Below are 21,831 nucleotides of genomic sequence, written 5' to 3' on the forward strand. Positions count from 1 at the left end.
TTCTTAGTTTACTGCATTGGCTTCCCATAAAGTTTAGAGCTGATTTCAAAGTTCTCCTACTTACATATATGACACTTAAAGGTCTAGTTCCTGCCTACCTGACAGAATTACTACAAGTTTACAAGCCGCGTCGTCCACTCTGGTCACAGAACGCAGGTTTCTTTGTCGTTCCATATATAAATATAGTGAGAGTGTGCAGTGAAGCATTCTGCTACAGGGCCCCTACAGTATATTGTGGAATGGTTCACCAGCCTATGTTCGGGATGCCGATTTGGTCTTGGTCTTTAAATCTCTCACAACCTAAGACAACATAACTATGGCTGTTGGTGCTGCTTTACATGTAATTTTTATCTACTATGCTTGTCTGTTTATGTGTCAACGCATGTTCTGACCATCCATGCTCTCTGCCTTCCCACATGTTGGGGTGGTGCCCACCCTGGGCACCATATGAGCTGGAGACCGGGTTCAGTCCTTTGGAGGGGTTACATCGCAAATGGATCATACAAACTGTGTCATCATGGGTGCAGCCTTCTGTGCCACCCGACACAGCCCAATGTGGAGAAAAGGCTTTGGCTACTCTTCACAGGCCAACATGGATAACCGACTCATTGATGGACTTTGTCTTGATCCTTAATCACAGCTCATACCTCCCTTTTAGCAAGCATGTCCACTCTTTTCTGTTTTCAGTAATGTTAGTCTGCCCAGGGGGGTGGGCACCCAGTTGACCTTGGACCCCCCAGAGGCTTTTTTTCTCCCTTCTTAGGAGTTTTTGGTTCCTCTCCTCTGTTGTCTTCTGGCTTTCTTTATTCATTTTTTTCCTTCCTTTTTCCCATTCTCTATATTTCTCTAATTATGTTTTATGTATCACATTACAAACCTGTAAAGAACTTTGGGACAACTTTGTTGTGAAAGGCACTATATTATAAAATAAATGTACTGTATTGTATTCACTTCACCCATCAGTGGGTTTAATGTTATGGCTGATTGGTCTAAGCCAGGGGTGTACAATCTTATCCGCCGGTGTGTATGCAGGTTTTTTGGGTAACCTGTAGGTCAGGTGTTCAAACCCAAGTATGAGGACCCTTCAGCCAATCAGTCCTCTAATTAGTAATCTAATTAGGGAGTTGCAGTGAAAACCTGCATACGCATCGGCCCTTTGCGGATAAGATTGGACACCCCTGGTCTAAGCAATTGATGACAAGATGGTGCCACGGGTCATCGCCTCAGCATGTTGCTCCAATGCATTCTGTTTGTTTTTGTAAATGTTCTTAGTTCTGATCCAAACAGGGTCTTACACTAGAGATAATTTACTTAATATGCAGAAGACTTTTCCACAAGAAGCTCCTACAGATGTGGGTATAATTCTTGATTCTTTGGGGATAGTGCAGTAGCCCTGGTGAAACGAAGGAAACCGGGAAAGCACAATGGCATTCAGGTGTGCTTTGGGAACAGAGGACTAAGCTCATTGCTACCAGGAATTATCCTTGGGAACCTGCGATTTTTTTTACAATGAAGTAGACGAGTTATGAATACTGATCAGCACGGAGAAGGACTTTTGTTTTCTGTTTAACGGAAACCTGATTATCACCATCAACACCTGATGATGCAGTTGATCTCAGCGCCTTCCAGTTACATAGCAGCAACGACCCCACTCCTCACAGGTAAAAGGAAGGGAGGTGGAATTTGTTTTTATATATATGTAGGCTGGTGTAATGATGTTACTGTGCTTTTGTCACCTGTGCCCTGGTGGGTTAAGGTAATGGTGGGTAGGTCCTCAGGTGGGAGTTCCTGGGGTGGTGTAGTCACATTGGGTCATCTATAATTCTGATCTCGCCCCCCCCCTTCCACATCGCCACACTTGTCTACCTGAAATTCATCACAGACTCCCTGTCAGACCATCTGCAGTTTGTGTATAGCACAGTAACTCTCCAGAGTTGGAAACCCCTGACCTAGAGTCTCCTGGTACCTATGCCAGGATTCTGTTTGAGTATAGTTCTGCCTTCAATACTATAATCCCATCTCTGTTACAAACTAAACTTACACAGTTGTCTGTTCCTGATGCCACATGCCATTGGGTTACTGACTCTCTGACTGACAGCAAACAGGATGTGAAGTCGGGGATGATCACTTTGGACTCTGACCCTCAGCACCAGTGCACCACATGGCTGTGTATTGTCTCCATTACTCTACTCACTATATACAAATAACTGGACTTCTGGAGACACATCTGTAAAGCTTCTGAAGTGTGCAGATGACACAACACTAAAAAGGTCTGATAGATGATGGAAATGAGTCAGCATACAGATGTGGTCCAGCTAGTCTCTTGGTGCAGCCAAAACAACCTGAAGCTTAACACTCTTAAGACTATGGAGATGGTTGTGAACTTTAGGAGACAACCTTGCTAGCCACTTCCCCTCATCATTAGTGGCACAGAGGTAATCCAAGTACTGTAGAATCATTCAAATTCTATGTGATTACAATCTCACAAAACCTGAAATGGGAGGTCAGCACTGCCTCCGTCATCAAAAAGGCACAGAAGAGGAAATCCAAGCTGCCATAAAGCTGAGTTTTACACGGCTATCACAGAATCTGTCCTTACATCCTCTATGATTGTCTGGTTTGGATCATGCACTGCAAGGGAAAAGGCAAAACGTCAGTGCATCATCTGCCCAACAGAAAAGACCATTAGATGCAGCCTCTCACCCCTGCAGAAGCACAACAATAAGAGAGCAGGCGAGAGGCAGCTGGGGTAATCCACACAAGGTCTGCAACGAAAAGTATACTGTAACAAAAGTCAGTAAAATATACAGCAAAACACCGTCAAATTCCAACGGTAATGGAGCGTAAAACCAAAAACTTCCTTTTACTGTATTAAATAGATTGAATAACCGTTAATTGTGAGACTGGATAAAACTTAGTTTTTTACTGTAATAAAATGTTGAAATTATAAATATTTTCTGTGAAAACAAATAAATATGCATACATTTTACAATTAAATATTGTAATGTTGAAAATGTCTGAAAAACTTAGATTTTACGGTATTATTTGAGTAAAACTACATCTTTTTTAAAGATTTTAAAGAGTTTGGTCATGCTAATGTGTTCTCTGAATTACTAGCAGACTTGAAAGAATTGGAGGACAGTGGGATTGTTGCATCAGATGAAACTAGAGTCAAAGGAACTTTGTTTTGCATTGCTGGTGATAATCTGGGTTCTCACTGTATTGGTGGCTTCACTGAAAACTTTAGTTCTTCAAAGTACTTCTGCAGGTACTGCCTGATAACGAAATCTGAATTTCAGGGTGCTGACCCAAATCTGTGTGGACCAGAACGTACCAAAGAGAACTACATCTCTGCTGTTGATCGCCTCCAGATTGACAATACACCAGACGTCGAAGGAGTGAAGTTCAGGTCAGTGTTCAATTCACTGAAATACTTCAACGTTTGTATGCCAGGCGTGCCACCATGTCTAGGTCATGATATCTTTGAGGGAGTTTTGGCTTATGATGTGGCACTGTCTCTGAAATACTTCATAAAGAAAAAAGCATGGTTCACTTACTCCACTCTGAACCGACGCATCAAACAGTTTAGTTACCATGCCTCTGATGCTTCTACAAAGCCATCTGAGGTCAGTCCTCAAGCAGCTAAACTCTCAGGACAGGCTATACAGAACTGGAACTTCCTCCGATTGCTGCCTCTCATAGTTGGTGACATAGTGACAGACCCCACAGATGATGTGTGGAACTTAACTCTGCAGCTGAAAGATATTGTAGACATGGTGTGTGCTCAGAAAATTTCAGTGGCTCAGGTAGCATATCTTGATATTCTTATTCAAGAATATTTAGAGTCAAGAAAAGCTCTGTTCCCAGAATGCAACCTGAGACCAAAACACCATTTTCTACGCCATTACCCGGCACTGATTCTGAAATTTGGCCCACGGATAAGATTATGGACAATGCGCTTTGAAAGTAAGCACAGTTATTTCAAGAGGTGTGCCAGAAATCTGAAAAATTTCAAAAACCTCTGCCATACACTCTCTGAAAGACATCAGATGTTTCAAGCCTATCTTGCAGCAGGGTCATTGTGTCAATCTGTCTTGAAAGTCAAAGATGGTTCTCCATTTTACTCAGTGCTGTACAGTAAAGCCATTCAAGAAGCAGTTCAAATGTTTGACTTTACTAAAACCAATACAAAGGTCACAGTAGAAATGATGTACAAGGGAACACAGTACAAGAAAGGACACTTCCTTGTCACAGGGGGGTCTGACTCTGTTGAGTTTGGTGAAGTAGTTCTCATTTTGCTTAAGAATGACAGTGTTTATTTTCTGGTGTCGGTGCACGTGACAGAATACCATTCTCAGTATCATCTGCACTCAGTGAGAAAGGAAAAATTAAAGATGCAGTGTGTGAACATCATTGACTTAATTGATTTCTATCCATTAACATCTTACATGAAGTATGGGTACCAAATGGTTCCATTGAAACACAGTGTGCTGTCACAATAATGGGGCTGTTAGTTTGGTACTTACGAAACACTGTATAAAAGTGTAGTATCAAGCAAGATCAGCTTCATATTTTAAGACCAAAGGTACCACTTGGTGTAAATTGACCTTTATTCACATTCTTTTATCAGAACAAATGGGGGACAGCATAAGGAGTTCCATTACTAAGGTGCTGCCGGACCTGTCTGCCTTAATCCTTGAAATTGTACTGGAGACACTACAATCATTAGGAGTGGAGACATCTGAGGACTTGCAGTTCATCAGTGAGACTGATCTGAACTCTGTCCTGAGACCAGTTCAGGCAAGAAAACTGCTGGCTGCCTGGAAACAAACCAGTAAGTATTATGATTTCATTGCACAATAGCCATGAAGGGCTTTCTGTTTTTTCTATTATGCTTTGGCCAAGGTCCAAGAAGTACAATTAATCTATCGTTTGTGATATTGTTTTACAGCACCAAATATGGAAATTTCAAGCCAGGACAGCATATCGTCTCCATCTTCTTGCTCCTCATTTTCTGCCTCCCCCTCACCCAGTCCAATATATTCTCTAGACTGGGTAGATAACTTTAGAATTCCAAGTGAAGATTTTCCAGAAGACTTGATCCAGTCTCTTCAGAGAGAGAAAAGACCAAAGCCTCGATTGCGGAGGGAGATGATCCGCATCATTGTGAAGGAGATGATGAAAGCCTGTGCCTCTCCAAGTAGAAGAGCCTCGACTGAAATTGCAAAAAAACTGGTTGCGATGTATCCCAAGTCACTGCAGGATGTCATAGAGGGGGATGTGGAAGGACAGGGGTACCACTCTTTGGTGAAACAGATTCAGGCACGAATTGAAAATGTGAAGAGGTCTACTTCACCAGTGTTACAGAAGCGCAAACAGGGAGGATCAGATGACACCGATGAAGTCACACCTGAAAAGCGAGCATCTGTTCAAGACACATATGGCTGCATAAAGTGGGACATGAAGTTTTTGCCAGTCAGTGAGACACTGGAAACCCAGCAGGAGAAGAAGGAACGTATGAAGATTCTCAGTGAACAGACAAGCTTCAGTCATGAAGAAGTAAAAACTCTAATGAAATGCACCTACTACTCTCAGCGCAAAGCAATAAACAGCGGAGCAGACATGCAAACCCTCAAAGAAGAGTAGCCTTATTTGTTTCAGGCGATTGGAATGACAGTCCGTTTTGAAGAACTTACTGGGGTACCGCTGAAAGAGACTTTCCTCACCAGTCTGGGAAAGAAGGGAAAACGGCTTCTGGACTTTCTGAAAACCACTTGTGCAGACAAGAGCAAGCGTGTCTTGGAGGCTGTCATAGAACTGCAGAGGGGACAGCTGAAGGGCTGCTCAGAAGACCTGAAAGATATGATGCTCCTCCTCCTCTCCTATTTCGATGAAAAAGAGGAGACCCTCTTCCACTATGTTGATGAAACATGTCTGGCAAAAGAAGTCCAAGTGGAAAGCCTGCCTGTGACACCATGTATCATTGGTTGTGTTGAGTTGAAAATCAGTACAAGTGCACCGAACCTAAGCTAATGCAAGGATACGCTATATTAAATGTCTGCACTTTCACTATTTTAAGACACATTTGAATGGTAAAGGGGGTTTTACAGTTAATTCTTTTACACTTGTATTTCATTCCAAGGATCCTCCTGCTTCGCATCGAGACTGTTCATGCTCAGCATTGACCACAAAGTTGTAAATGACCAAATGACTGACTTCATCTCTGCAATCTGTCTGATGCTTGGTAGCTACTACTGCCTGAACATCCACTGTCCCCTGGAACTTGGCTCCACACTTGAATTCCTTCAGAGGTAATTCTTTTACTTTTCCCTTGCCTTTCCCTTTCTTTTTTTTCATTGTATAGTGTTTTATTATGGATTATTGTGTTTATCAAGGTGTTTCTTCAACATTAACCCAGAGAAGGGAACAAAAGTTGAAAAAACTAAGAAGAAGACACTGCATGTGAACCCAAGAGTACTCACCCTCATCGCCGATCTCTCTGATCACGAGTGGCGAGAGACCGTTTAAAGACATTTTGAACAGATCGGTACAGTCAGCTTAACTGTACCTTGACTGGGAACTACTGTGTTGTTTATGTTTTCAGTTATCCCAGCTGATATTGAATACTGTACTCCTACCTGATTTCTGTTATCACAGGCATGCTTTTCAGAGGTTTTGACCATATATCTTTAAACAATCCCTCTAACTAGGGATTGTTACTGAGAACTGTACTTTTGATGTTTCAGAGATGTTCTATATTCTATACAACAGAGTTTAAACTATTTGAATTTTGTATTGCCCTAATTAGCAAACAAGTTAAGTGTTGCACTGAACTGTTAACATTGAAATTTAAACAGCACTGTCTGTTACAAACATTACTTGACTTTAACTGTTATTATAGCATTTTGTAGCTGTACGTTTCTGCAAAAGTGATGTCACAAGTTTGGTCAAATTCATGTTTTCCTGAAAATGGTTAATATACATTTGTTAGTTGACTTTAAGTGTAGAGCTTAAGCAGTTTTGGCTTTCTTTTTTCATAATGCCAGGAGAAGCTTTAGATGCTTGTTTTGCCTTTATTTGTTTAAAGAAATATATTTGACTAGCAGGAAGTGTGTGGAGGTCAAAATATGTTCAAGACAATAAAAATGTCAGTGAAGGACATCTGAAATTTTGTTGCAGTGGTTTTCTGATGCATGTGTTTTAAGGTTTAAGGGTGGTGGCACAGCTAAGACCCAAGAGTCTCTTTCAAGGTTAGTAAAGTAAACAGATTCAAGAAGATATTTTACACATTTCTTTGTTGTCTGTCTCTAAATCTTATTTTGTCTTTATTATGATTAAAAAGGTTTGTTTTGTTCCTGCCCTTTTCAGACACTGAATTTGAGCAGAAACCATAAAGATACTCAAAGGACCTGTGACTCTCAGGAAATGGTGAGATTTCAGGTCATAATCTTTTTTTCTTTTTTTTTCCATTAAATTCATTTTCCTTTTTCCCTTTACAATATTGCTGTTTTGTTTTTGTAAACAGCATCAAATGAGAGTGACAGATGAAACAGTTTCAAGACAATGGCAGGAAAAGCATGCTGAAGATTGAAACAAACCTTGGCTGGAAATATTTGGCATGTGTTTTACCGTAAATCAAATTGTTGAAAAACATTCAGCTACACTGCAACACAGAAACTTAATTTGCACTTATTTTGTGACTTTAATTTCTTGTCTCATTATTTTTGTCAGTTATTATTGTTTATGGTGTATGCCCTTTTTGTTTTCTTTCTGAATGCAGAAGGTATCTAGCCAGTCCACAATGAAAGCTTCATTGCCCCCATGAGTCTTCTGGCAGAAATGATGGCGCCTGTATTCTTTGGTTTTCTTAAACATCACACCCTGCCTGTTTATACGAGGCTCTTCAATCAAGTCTGCACCCAAAGATTCAATAAGAGGTAAGCAGTGGTATTATTCAAGTTTTGCTAAAGAAAGATGGACAGGAGACACTAATCTTAATCAGCCGAGCTCAGGTTCATGTCCAGGTGAGCAGTTTCATACGCTATAAAATGTAGATTGAATGATAGGTCTCATCACCATGCATTCAGCCTTTAACTTCAAGTTCTATGATAAATCAATAGGAAACTTAAATACGTTTTCCAACAAGTTATGATTGTGATTAGGGCTGCGTTGTGTATGTATCACTTTTACATAAGTAGATTTAAAGGATAACTATTGCCAAAACGCAACCTGGGCTGTTTTTTTTTTACTGTATCGATTTTGATGCGCTCAAATTTATGCCCCTAGTATTCCCATTCACCGGCTATTGACCACAAAACAAAATCACGGTCAATCTCAAAAACGGCTCGTTTGTCGTAATTATGCTTTTAGATATATGTTTGTCTCGTTTACAGTAAAAAAAAAAACAGCCCAGGTTGCATTTTGACAATAGCTATCCTTTAAGAACTGTATGTTTTACACTTAAGAAATCATTTATCATTAGATCTGTTTTTGGCAGCACGTTTTGTTCATTTCTGTGCATTTTGCTCAAGCACTGATCAAACTTTGTCCATTTTTTGCTGCAGAGGGGATCCTGCCAGTCCAAAGTGAACTCCTGATGGACATTGAAGTACTCCTGCAGAGCTTGTATCTTCGACACCATGCGCATTAGAAACTCCACTGAGTCCTTTCCTTCACCAAGGCAGGACCCAGTGACTCATTACTGTTTATAGGTCAGGGGCAGGTAATTTTTTGTTTCATGTTTATTCATTCCTCCATGGATTACCAGCCATATATATGGACACATGCTGTATTCTCAAGATCTATGCTGTTTGGTAGGAATAGAGAAAATGATATGTTTAGTCTGTTTTCAAATGGTATGTCAAATTTTCTCATTGTTTATCAGTAATATTCACTACCTTGGTTATATATGAGCATCTTTAGATTTTTCTATATTTAGCGGTTGCAAATGTAAAATGTACAGTAAACTACTTATGTTCCTCATATTGTACTGTATTTTTAGCGGTAAAATACCGGCAGCTGTGGTTGCCAGGAATTTACCGTAAAATGTATCTGGTCAAAATAAAATGCTGTAATTTGTTATACAATTTCACTGTGTTTTTTTCTGTCAAAGGTTTTAATAAGGTTTAACATATTTCTGTTATTTTTACAGTTATTTAAAATAATAGGGTCTATCCTATTACTGTTAAATTAACAACAAATTACTGTAAATATTATTATAACTTTTTTTTACTGCAAATATCCATAAAAAGCTATGGAAAGTTGCATTTTTTACATAAAATTGCTGTATAATTGACAAATATATTTGTTTTTTTCTACCATGATTTTGGTAAAATAATACGTTGTCTACCTTAAAATTTAGGGTTACAAAACCAGTATACCGTATTGTCTTTTACAGATTCCACATTTTTTTCACGGTATATTCCTGGCAACCACAGCTGCCGGTATTTTACCGTAAATTTGACAGTTTTTTTTTTTTACAGTGTAAGATTAAACAAGTAGCAGGTGTGACTAGTTAGAGCCACATGAGGGAGAGAACGAGGGGCGACGAATGCAGGGCATGACTCTAATCTCCTAAAACAGGATAAGAACATTGATATTGTTGAAGGTACTTAGTACTGTGTATATTGCTAATCTTGATACACAATGTACACTGCATAACATTCAGAAATCCCTTCAGGTAATGCATCTTAATGTAAAAAGTCTGCCTCAAGCAGACAGTGAAATTATGATTCATAGCTTTGAATGTCTGAATACTGTACTCAACAATTTTTTTTGTTACATGCTGAACGTTACACAACTATTTATAAATCTCACTATTTTACGCACTTTGGTTACAACTAGTTTGTAGAGACATCTTGAGTATATATATATCTGTCATAAACTCGCTGAAGGCAAGATGGGGAGACAAGTGCAGGAGTCCAGGAATATAGGTAAACTTGGAGTTTATTAAAGCACAGGAAACATTGGCGATGTTAAGACGTTAATGACCGGACTGGGGAAACATACTGTAATGCGGATTTAAATACACAGGACTACTTAACACAACTAGAAACAGCTGGGAACCAGGGATTCTGCACAAGGTAACGAGGGGGATGGCACACAGGGGGATTGGCACGAGCAGGGCATGACATATCTACTATTTGCAGTATTGCAGTAGGGTTTTTAAAATGACCTCATACCTGTATTTTCCTTTTATGTTTGCTTTAATTATTTAATGTTTACTGTTTTGTCCGTATTGGAGCAAAACATCAAGTCAAATTCCTTGTGCCACTTTAGTTGGCCAATAAAACCGATTTTGATTCTGATGTGCCAATGGTCATAAGTCACATAGATTGTAAATCTGGGACAGTCTGTACATATATAAACATTGGAACATGGTACCCCATTGTGATATGCAGTTTCCTCGTACATATCATTAATTACCATCTAGATGGTACCATAGTTGTTCCTATGTGTAAATTAATTTGATACCTACAGTACTGTTCAAACGTTTGGGGTGACTTAGATTTTTTTTTATCAATTAAAATTATATCAGATTGATCAGAAATACTATGTTGTGATTGCGTCTGGAGAAGCAGGAGCAGGGAGACGGATAATCGGGAAACGGGGTTTATTACGGGGAAACGAAGGAAACACAGGCAGCGAGGAACTAACATTAATGACAGATCTAGGGTTAAAGACTCAGACGTGGACATAATACACAGGATTAAACAAGCAAAACAGGAAACAGCTGGTTAACAATTGGGGTTTCACATGAGGTAAATGAGAGGGCGTGGCACACAGGAGGATCGGACGAGCCGGGCGTGACATATACTCATTGTTAATATTGTCAATGACTATCATAGCTGGAAACCGCTGTTTTTTAATGGAATATTTACATAGCTGTACAGAGGCCCATTATCAGCAACAATTAGTCCTGCGTTCCAGTGGAATGTTGTGTTTGCTAATGCAAGTTTATTATTTTAAAAGGTTAATTGATCATTAGAAAACCCTTTTGTAATAATGTTAGCACAAAATTGTGGCGCTGATTAAAGGAGCAATAAAACTTGCCTTCTTTGACCTAGTTGAGTATCTGGAGCATCAGCAGTTGTGGGTTCGATTACAAGCTGAAAATGAACAGAAACAAAGAACTTTCTTCTGAATCTCATCAGTCTATACTTGCTCTGAGAAATGAAAGCTATTACATGTTAGAAATTGCCAGAAAACTGAAGATCTCATACTGTGCAATGCAGTGTCTAACCAAAAACTGGGCCTAACCACAATAGAAGGAGGAGAGGGAGGCCCCAGTGCACAACAAATTTATTTATTTATAATATATAATATTTATGGGCCTTCAACTGGCAACTTCATTACATAGTAACTGCTAAAGACCTGTGTCAACATCACAAATGAAAAGGCACCTCCAGCATGCTGGCTTTCTAGGCAGAATTCCAATTAAAAAGCAGTATCTCAGAATGGCAAATAAGAAGAAAAGACTGAGATGAGCAAATGAACACAGACACTGGACAGCAGAAGATTAGAAAAAAAAGGGCTATAAATAGACAAATCTAAGTTTGAAGTGTTCAGATCACAAAGAAAAACGTTTGTGAGATGCAGATCAAATGAAACGATGCTGTCAAGCATGGTGGAGGCAATGTGATAATTTGGGGCTGTTTTTGTGATGGTAAAGTGGGAGGTTTGTACAGGGTAAAAGGGATCTTTAAGAAGGAAGGCTATCCCTCCATTTTGCAATGCCATGCCATACCTTGTGGATGGCACTTTCGTCAGTTTCGTCCTACAACAGGACATTCTCTCAAAACCCAGTAAACAATGGCACCTAACAGATAAGATACTGTAAGATAAGATAAGACAAGATAAGATAAGATAAGATAAGATAAGAGCCTTTATTAATCCCACTGGTCAGAAATTTGCGTTATACAGCAGCAAAGTGGATAGTGCAGCAGGAATAAGCAGAATGCAGGAAAAAAATAATAACAGTAAATAATAGAAATAACAGAAAGCAATAACAGTAGTATCAAACAATAGAAATAAGAAATATAAATAAAATAAAACACAATATATACAATACAATACAATACAAATGGTATGTGCTTATTGTTTGTTGTGAAGTCTGATGGCAGATGGAAGAAAAGACCTGCGGTATCTCTGTCGCACACCTTGGATGCACCAGTCTGCCGCTGATGGAGCTGCTCAGTACTGACAGTGTGTCCTGTAAGGGGTGGGAGATGTCCTCCAACAGGGAATGTAACTCAGCCAACGTTCTCCTGTCGCTCACCAGCTCCCCTGAGTCAGGGGGACCTCCCAAGACAGAGCTGGCCTTTTTAATCAGCCTGTTCAGTTTTTTCCTCTCCCCAGTAGAGATGCTGCTGCCTCAGCAGACCACACCATAGAAGATGACTGATGCCACCACAGAATCATAAAAGGTCTTCAGGAGTGGCCCTTGCATTCCAAAGGACCTCAGTCTGCATAGCAGATACACCCTGCTCTGACCTTTACTGTAAATAGCATTTGTATTGTGGGTCCAGTCCAGTTTATTGTTCAGATGAACACCCAGATACTTATAGGAGTCAACAATCTGAATGTCCATCCCCTAGATGTTGACTGGTGTGGGTGGAAGACGTTTGTGCCTACGATAATCCACTACCAGTTCTTTGGTCTTTCCAGCATTAATATAGAGGTTGTTCAGTTGGCACCAGTCCACAAAGTCTTGGGTTATTTCTCTGTACTCCTTGTCATCCTCATTAGCAATGAGGCCAACAAACGCGGAGTCATCAGAGAATTTTTGCAGAAAACAGTTGGTCAAGTTGTGTGAGAAGTCCGCAGTGTATATGGTGAAGAGAAATGGGGCCAGGACTGTTCCTTGTGGGGCCCCTGTACTGCACACGACTGTGTCAGACACACAGTCCTGTATCGTCGATTCGTTAGATAGTCCAGAATCCAGGTGGTGAGGTGGGGGCCCACTCCTGTGTACAGTAACTTGTCCCTCAGTCTTGTGGGTATGATGGTGTTGAAGGCACTGGAGAAATCAAAAAACATGATTCTCACAGTGCTCCCAGGCTTTTCCAGGTGAGAGAGGGATCTGTGTAGGAGATGAATAATAGCATCATCTACCCCAACGCCAGGCTGGTAGGCAAACTGAAGTGGGTCCAGTGAAGGGCTCACTAACGGTCGAACGTGGACCAGGACCAACCGCTCCAGGGTCTTCATCAGATGAGATGTCAGCACCACCGGCCTGTAGCATGTTGAGGTCTTTAGGCTGTGCCAGAAATTGTAACAGAAGCAAGTACGTGCATGACAGCTACTATTATTTCAAATGGGACCTTCAAGGAGCAGGAAAAGCCTGTGAGGTAGCACTAGGTGATAAAGCAAGATTAAAATAATGGCATTGACCAAGTAACAATGTGAGGAAACTCCTAGAGTTTGGTTCTGGGTGGGAAAATCCTGTTCTGCTTTTTCATGGGAAATAGAAGGTATGTTGCCTCGCACAGCATCCTATTATATTATGTGCCCTTGAGAGGTAAAGTGGGCTATCCCACAAAAACAAAGTTTTGAGAAAATGAGCTCCAAAGTTGAAAAATGTATTTTCAAAAAATCAGTGTGCCTATACCCTACAATTGATATATATCATAGGTAGCACAGAGATATGACTTAGATAATAACAGATAGACCCTCAATAATTAATATTGGACACTAAACTCATTTTTGACTGACATGTGGGATAGCTAACTTTACCTCTCAAGGGCACATATAATGATATGGGAAATAAAGACCTTATGGATATTCACTATATGTGAGAAATTACTAGAAGAAAATGTCTGCTGGTCCAATCTTTAAAAGCCCGTCTTTAAATTTCAAATGTGTAAGTGAGAAATAGAAAATGTGTGTGTGTGTGTGTGTGTGTGTGCCTATCCTTATGGGGACACAATGTCCCCATAACGTGATAAATATCCATTTCTTTTTAAACTGTATTTTGAGAAAAAATCAGTGACTACTATGAAAAAACTAAAAATGCAAAAAGTCTTACTTTGCTTGGTTACTTACGGTTATGATTAGGGCAGGGTGGGGGTTAAGGTTGTCATAGTTAGCATTAGCATTTTTCCCATAGAAGTGAATGAGTGGGCCCCATAAGGATAGATATACCCTACATGTGTGTGTGTGTTTGTGTGTGTGTGTGTTTACACACAGTGGGGGAAATAATTATTTGATCCCCTGCTGAATTTGTAAGTTTGCTCACTTACAAAGAAATGAACGGTTTGTATTTTTTTGGTAGGTTTATTTAAATGGAGAGAGCCCCAAAGCATAATGTTCCCACCTCTGTGCTTCATGCTCAGCATTTCTCTTCCTCCAAACACAGTGGGTCGAGTTGATGCCAGAGAGTTCGATTTTGGTTTCAACTGACCACAGTACTTTGTCTCAAGTCTTCTCTGAATCATTAAGATGTTTACTGGTAAATTTAAGATGGACCTGTACATGTGCACCTTGTGAGAGCTGCAAGATTTCAATCCTTCATGGCATAGTGTGTTACCAGTGGTGTTCTTGGTAACTGTGGTCCCAACTGCCTTCAGATCATTAACAAGCTCCCCCTGTGTAGTTGTGGGCTGATCCCTTACCTTTCTCTTGATCATCCTCAACCCATGAGGCATGATCTTGCATGAAGCTCCAGACCGAGGGCGATTGATGGTAATTTTATATTTCTTCCTAATTACTAATTATTCATTCATTACTAATTTCCATGTTTGGAGAAACGGTGAAGCTCGGACTCCCCCTTAAGACGCAGCGCAGCTCAGTAGCTCCTACCCTCTGTCGTGATACGGGGCAGGCAAGCAGGTGAAGGGAGTCGAGGTATCAGGGAACGAAGGATCTATTAGGGATAAACATAATCAGGAACACAAAGAACACTCTTTCTCTCTCTCTCTCTCTCTCTCTCTACGTCCTTCATGGTCGAAGATGACCATGGCTCCAAGTCAAATAAAAGAACGGTGGCTGTGGGTCTGAAGATGGCCGATGAGGCCAATCTGGGCCTGGAAGGTATGCCCACATGTGGGACACACATGGGTGGGTGCTGAGGTGGAGGTGGAGGCAGCTCTGGCTTTGCATGCGGCTCATTTGGTTTGCACATCTGTCGTTCGTTTCAGTTCTGCTGCACGGGCACCACTAGTAAGGTTTCTGCGCCACGCTGGACGGTCCAGGGCAGGAGATTTCCATGAGTTGAAGTTGAAGCCCAGTGTTTTGAGGGATGTTTTCAGGCTGTCTTTGAAGCATTTCTTCTGTCCCCCAGCTGTACGCCTGCCCTGGCATACATAGAGGACTTGCTTCGGCAGTCGGTTGTCTGGCATTCTGATGACATGGCCAGTCCATCTTGCGTGCATCTTCTGCAGGAGGGTGAAGGTGCTGGGGAGGCCAGCCCACTCTAGGACCTCTGTGTCTGGCACTTTGTCCTGCCACCTAATGCGGAGGAGTCGACAGAGGCAGCTTGTGTGGAAGTGGTTGAGCTGTTTGGCTCGTCTGCTGTAGACGGTCCAGGTCTCACAGGCATAGAGCAGCTTGGTAGTTAGGCTGATACCTCTACACTCCCAGACATTCTCTCGGAGTTTCCCAAAGGTGGCCTTGGCCACCCTGTTGTTGATCTCGGCATCAATGTTGATGGCGCAAGAGAGGGTGCTGCCCAGGTAAGTGAAGTTGTCAACTGTCTGAAGTTATTGCCCTTTCAGTATGATATGTGGCTCATGGTAAGGCTTGCCTGGTGCAGGCTGGTACATGACTTTGGTCTTTTTGGTGCTAATGGTGAGGTCAAAGCTGTCACAAGCTTTGGAGAAGCAATCCATTTCATGCTGCATCTTCTGCTCTGTGGGGCGTTGAGGGCACAGTCGTCAGCGAACAACAGGTCTCTGATAATCATCTCTTTCACCTTTGTGATAGCCTGCAGGCGTCTGAGGTTGAACAACCTGCCGTCAGTCTGATATCTGAGGTGGATGCCCTGGAATATCTTGGGAGCCCTGGAATGCATCGGTCAGCATGGCGGAGAATACAATGCTGAAGAGTGTCGAGGCAAGAACGCAACTTTGCTTGACGCCATTGGTTACAGGGAAGACTTCTGACTCGTCACCATTGTCGAGTACTTTGACCATCATGCTGTCATGGAACTGTCGCACCATTATGATGAACCCGCTGGGGCAGCCAAACTTCTCCATGATTTTCCATAAGCCGTCTCTGCTGACTGTATCGAAGGCCTTAGTCAAATTGAAAACGGTCAGAGGTTGCTGTGTTGCTCTTGGCACTCCTGAAGTTGGCGCGCAGCAAATATCATGTCGACAGTTCCACGTTCAGCACGGAAGCCACACTGACTTTCTGGGAAGAGCCCCCTGCTCAAGGTGTAGAAGGAGGTGGTTGAGCAGGACTGGAGCCAGGATCTTCCCTGCAGTGGACAGTAGAGAGATGCCCCTGTGGTTGCCACATTGCTGCCAGTTGTCTTTCCTCTTGTAGATGTGGACGATGCGAGTATCCTTCCACTGCTGGGGAACCTCGTCTGCACGCCACATTGACTGGAAGAGCATAGTCAGATTCTGCAACAGGGCTGAGCCACCTGCCTTGTAAACCTCTGCAGGAATAGCGTCTGATCCTGGAGCTTTGCCGCAGGAGAACTGCTTGATGGTCTTTCTGACTTCATCTTCTGTGGGGGGAGTATCGAGGTCGTTATTAATCTCTACTTGAAGTAGGCGTGCGATGGCCTCTTCGTTGAATGCAGCAGGACAGTTAAGGACCTGGTCAAAGTGTTCAGCCCATCTCTCCAGGATCTGCTTCTTCTCTGTCAACAGCTGGGTCCCATCTGCATTGAGGAGGGAGGAGGAGCTGGTGGGCTGAGGTCCTTAGACAGCCTTCAAAGCGTCATAAAAACGCTTAGTGTTGTTGCTGTCGGGGTAACCTTCGCACTGTACCAGGCATCCTGCGTCTCACGGAGCTTCTTCTGGACGTGCTGCCTGGCGTTGGTGAAGGCGTCTTTCTTTGCTTGTGAGGAGGGGTCATTCTTGTGGGCTCTGAACAGCTGGTGCTTCTCTGCATTTGCAGTGCCTGTATCTCTTTGTTGTTCTCGTCAAACCAGTCTTGGTTCCTGCGGGTAGCTGGCCCGAGGTGTTCGAGAGCACAAGAGTGGACAGTGTCTCTGAAAGTGAACACTGTCAGCGTAACCCTGAACACCAACAACATGACGTCAATGGGGACTGAGGAAACATACTTTAATGTGGACTTAAGTACATAGCAACAATCAACGTGACTCAAAACAGCTGGTAGCACAGGGATTCCACACAGGGTAGATGAGGGGGCTCGGCACACGGGAGGATCAGCAGGAGCAGGGCATGACACCCTCCACACCTGTATGCATGTAGGCTCTCGCTGTCAGCTCTCTACATCATGCACATATTAGTGTGGTGCTGTAACTAAGATTGCATTTGCAGTTACTGTAGATTTCTCTCCATGTCCTGTTTGTTTCATTGATTTGAGCAGCTTATGGGCAATTGCGTTTTTATGATTACAGTTTTAGCAACTGAAAGGTTTGGGGGGGCAGCTGGGGGGGGGGGGGGCAAGGCATACAGTAGGGGGGGTAGCTGTCCCCTCTTGCCCCCCTGTAGATCCGCCCCATGCAGGTTACATTTGGGGTTGGTGTCTGTACCTTGGTTTTGAAATGTGATTAGTCTTTACCCAGTAAATAAATTATGTTTTGATTACTTCTGATTGTCTGAAATTACTAAGTGGTGTTACAGCAGTTCCTTGCCATGATTAACAACACACTAGAGTGTGGAGTAAAAGCCAAGTGCATTACCACCTAACAACTCTAGCTTTCTCACTAATCGCTTAGCTTGTTCAACGGGGGTTTAGTGGCTACCTTGTATTATACAGTGATAAATGGCAGTGCAGCCTCTGAGTTGAGTCAGTCAGGAAAACTATGGTCCCTCGATTGATCATATACAGTACACGAAGCCATTGAGCAAACCTGACAAGTCACAAACAAACTCTGAGGTGAATCATTCAGTTGCACTGGGTCCAAGCACTGAATTGACCAAGCTGACACTGCTAGTGTGCAGCCGTACTATAGTCCCTGTACTGAGACTAAACTGATTACATACTGTGTCTGTAGATATCACTTTATCAGCCAAAAGGAAATCTTGTGTCAGATTGCAATCCAGATCTAATGAGTTTAGCGCAATGTAATGTGTTACTATAAACCTGCAATTTCCTTCAGGATTAATATCCTACTCGGTTTAGTATCTGTATAGTATCTGTTTAGCCATTGAACGACTGAAAATAATTTCTGAAACCCAACAGTCTTATTCAGGCTATAAAAGGCCATGGAATTTTTACATAATGGGTAAAATATGTTGTGTATTCTTCAATATTCCCAAAAACAAGACATGCATATCATGGGAAAATGACTGTCTTATTTCAATAGTTACAAAAAACACAATCCTGTCCTTTTGGAAGTACATGATCACAAATGTGACCCATCACCACGAAATGAGTCTTATTGGTGCAGTTCTACCAGTGCGACTTAAGACTCATTTTGTGGCGACGGGTCACAAATATCACTGCTACTGTTGTTCTTACAGCCCTCCCTTGGACAGGCTCCAGGACCCCCGCAACGCTCAGGAGGATGGGACAGGGGCTGTAATGCCTGGGGATGGGCTGATGTATACCCAAGAAATCTTTTGGTCGATACCCTATAAGCAGCATAGATACACATCCATGAAGAACCCACAAGCAGCGGAAACAGAAGTTGTGAAATGTCATTGTCGGACCCCTATTCCAGTCCCAGAACTTGCTAAAGGTCAAGAGAAATTCCCTGTCCCATGAAACCTCCATGTTTATACACCATCTGGTTTTGAAGCCTGATTATAATAAGGGGGTACGCCGCCTATTTAACTTATATGTTGTTAGTAACCTGCTGCCAGAAATAGCAACTGTTGCAAATGCTGCTCTAGGGTTGTTTTTGATCCAGGGGCATAGTTAGAGATGAAATGGATAGGGGGGCTTAGGAGTCTTTACTGGGGGTGGCAATCTACCCATGGAAAATGCTTTTAAATAGCTCATACATGTCCATGACGTTGTAGCACAACGAACCTGGCCACATGTAAGCATCATCATCAATCACAAAATAATACACAGATATTACATATTAATGTAAGCAATGTTTTGAACTTTCAATATACTGTCCTGCAATGCACTTAAAAATAACTCTGAAATGCAGTTTTGTTTCTCATAATGGCTCAGGATACTAAAAATATTGAAACAGCATTTTTACATAAAGTAATCAATTCATCAGTTGCTTCATCAGATTTACAATTGCATGTATGAAACGAATGTACTATATTGGCTACTTAAAAATATATATGTTTTCACATTCTCCAGTTTTGTAATGCTTCATAAATTTCCTGTTTTGGCTAAAACGTTGTCTCAATATATATACCTTTGTTCTCTTTTTACACTTCTCCCCAGAAGTTCTGCTGCAACCTGTCCTGAATCCTAAAGTCCTACACTTTTTGGTAACCAACTGAAATAATGGTTTAGTGTAACCTCTTCCCCTGGCTCCTAAGCATTGCCAACAAAGTGAATTTGGAGAAGCGATGTTACTTGTGGATTGATTACAGTGTGTACTGTATGCAATATTATTATATACAATGGAAAAAGCTATTCATGACCTAAGCCAATCAATACACATTTGTTTGGGGAGCTAAAAACATTTTAGGGGGGCTAATGTCCCTCTAAAATAGGCCTAACAATGCCCCTGCTTTGAACCGTCAGAGATCACCTTCCATTTTGTTTAATATCTTTTTTTTTTATAACGAGGGATTTGCTACTGAAGTTGCTACTGAATTCCATAACAGTTTAAATTGGTATTAAACAGAGATTTGCAATGTTTTGTAATTAAAACCTCCTAGAAAATTATCTAAATAATGCTGCTTCAGTTGCACACCTACACTAATCACATCACTTCCTCTCTGTGTTCTGATTAACCAACCAACATGAATATGTCACTCCTAAATACGTCATATAAAATATTATAAAGGTGATTAAGTTCTTGTAGCTTTTGCCACAATATTACTGTTTTTATTTAATGAAATTAATGTGTTATTAATTTGGACAACAAAGTAATCACTACTAGTGTATTTACTGAAAATGGACTTCAAAGTAGGAGCACCAGGAACCCTCTCCTAACCTCCATGCCCATCTAACAAGCTAGTGAGCTTTGTGACGCCTATGGACTTCCAACTATTTATTTTCAATACCATGGGGTTACAGTCAGCCTGGAGCCTATCCCACAATGTAAACAGGATGCAAGAGAGATCCCATGGGTTACTGCCCTGTGACACTCCCATTCGGATGACTTCCTGGAGGAAATGAAAGCACACCGAGGCAAACTGGATTTCTTATTAGGTTTTTGGCGGAGCTTTTATTCTGTGTCAAAACATTCAGGCAGTATTTACTAAAATAAGGTTTCGGCTGTCTGTAGCTGATATACTTAATAAGGCTAGATCAGACACTTTTGATTTTTATTAATGTAAATTTCAGCTCCTATCCCTTTGCAGAATGCATCTTTCAAAATTATTATTACTTTTAGAAGTAATAGAAAGTGGGATAAAAAAAAAACCTTGTGGTCTATCCATGATTAAACATTCACTATTACCCTTATGGTACAATATAACAGGGTTTCCACATAGATAAGCACCACTGCAGAAACCTAAAGACTAACTTTGCTTACTTTCATCTTTAAGGGACATGTGTCAAGCAGGCTTTGGTATTGGGATCACAGCCTGCATGACCTATGGTACATCGAGAGGTTTTATTTTGGGAAATTAATACCAATAGTAGTCTTATAATCACTAGTTTCAAAGCTCCTATATTAAAGTTTTATTGTCCAGTGAACATAGGACAATGAAATTATTAATTATATAAATCCTTCAAGCTAATGAAAAAATGTCATACAAAAACCAATAAATTACAATAAACTAATTACAGCACTGTCAACAAGACTCCACCTGGGCACTTGCTGCAATTTCTTTTTTGCACTTTAGTGTTCATTGCCTGGGTGTTGCAGGCAAATATATAGACTGTTGTGAACTTTGTTTAGTAAATACAGTATGACCACATAATAGGATTTTGAGGTGGTCAAATAGACAAATACCCAGCTAACAGGGAATGTTAATGTGAATCTCTCGAGAGACTGAGCGAGGAGTCTGACTGTCTGGGATTGTGGGTGTCCTGGAGACAGACTCGAGATCCAGGCATTTAATGACTTCTTAGGCACAGCCATCAGTAGTGTGTCTAACTGTGGAGAATGTCGAACTTGTCGAGAGATTTACCAACCTTGGCAGCGACATTCATGAAGTCAGCAGACAGATTGGAAGAGCGGGGGAGGTCATGAGGTCACTGGAAAGGGGTGTTGACGCAGAAGGGACCGAGATGGCCCCTAAGATGACCTCCAGCATCTCCGATCTTTGGTTCTTCCGCTTTTTCTTTCTCCCTGCTGTCTCGGGCACTTCAGGCAGCTCAGACAGCAGACCACAGGTGAGTCCACTGTCTAGGGCTATCTGCCGCATATTCACCTCAGCCACCCCACTTCTGAGCCGTCGCAGGTTTTCGGACAGGTGCATTGTTTCCAAGATGTCCCTGCTTCTGTAGGCAAGTGCTGGAACCACGGGGTCGTCCGTTACCTCGGGCTGATCAAGCCAGTAAAATTTCATTGAGGTATTCCACCTCATTCAGGCAAGGTGTATTTTGTATGGAGTCCGGTCATTCTGTCACATACGGCACAGAGAAGCAAGCGAAGGAAGCCGTGGA

General features: G+C 41.6%; 2 long non-coding RNA genes across 3 annotated transcripts in view; one reads left to right on the forward strand and one right to left on the reverse strand.

Moving 5' to 3' along the window:
- The window catches only part of LOC125723304 (uncharacterized), a 16,071-nt gene extending 6,991 nt beyond the window's left edge, over window positions 1–9,080 (forward strand). Inside the window, exons 1-8 of one of the 2 annotated variants that reach the window (XR_007386853.1) lie at window positions 998–1,661; window positions 3,300–3,409; window positions 4,631–4,834; window positions 4,952–6,311; window positions 6,396–7,250; window positions 7,369–7,428; window positions 7,526–7,937; window positions 8,565–9,080. This is a non-coding gene — a long non-coding RNA (uncharacterized LOC125723304). Of the gene's footprint in view, window positions 1–997; window positions 1,662–3,299; window positions 3,410–4,630; window positions 4,835–4,951; window positions 6,312–6,395; window positions 7,251–7,368; window positions 7,429–7,525; window positions 7,938–8,564 lie in introns of those variants that run through there. The other variant, XR_007386852.1, reaches the window with a different exon arrangement.
- Window positions 9,081–9,927: 847 nt separating this feature from the next.
- On the reverse strand, window positions 9,928–17,458 carry LOC125727821 (uncharacterized). The gene is made up of 2 exons (XR_007388864.1): window positions 12,159–17,458; window positions 9,928–11,108 (listed from the first exon to the last, which is right to left on the reverse strand). It is a non-coding gene; the product is annotated as an uncharacterized LOC125727821 (long non-coding RNA).
- Between the last annotated feature and the right edge of the window lie 4,373 nt (window positions 17,459–21,831).

The sequence above is a fragment of the Brienomyrus brachyistius genome, chromosome 2, assembly GCF_023856365.1.
Source record: "Brienomyrus brachyistius isolate T26 chromosome 2, BBRACH_0.4, whole genome shotgun sequence".
Classification (NCBI taxonomy): Eukaryota; Metazoa; Chordata; class Actinopteri; order Osteoglossiformes; family Mormyridae; genus Brienomyrus; species Brienomyrus brachyistius.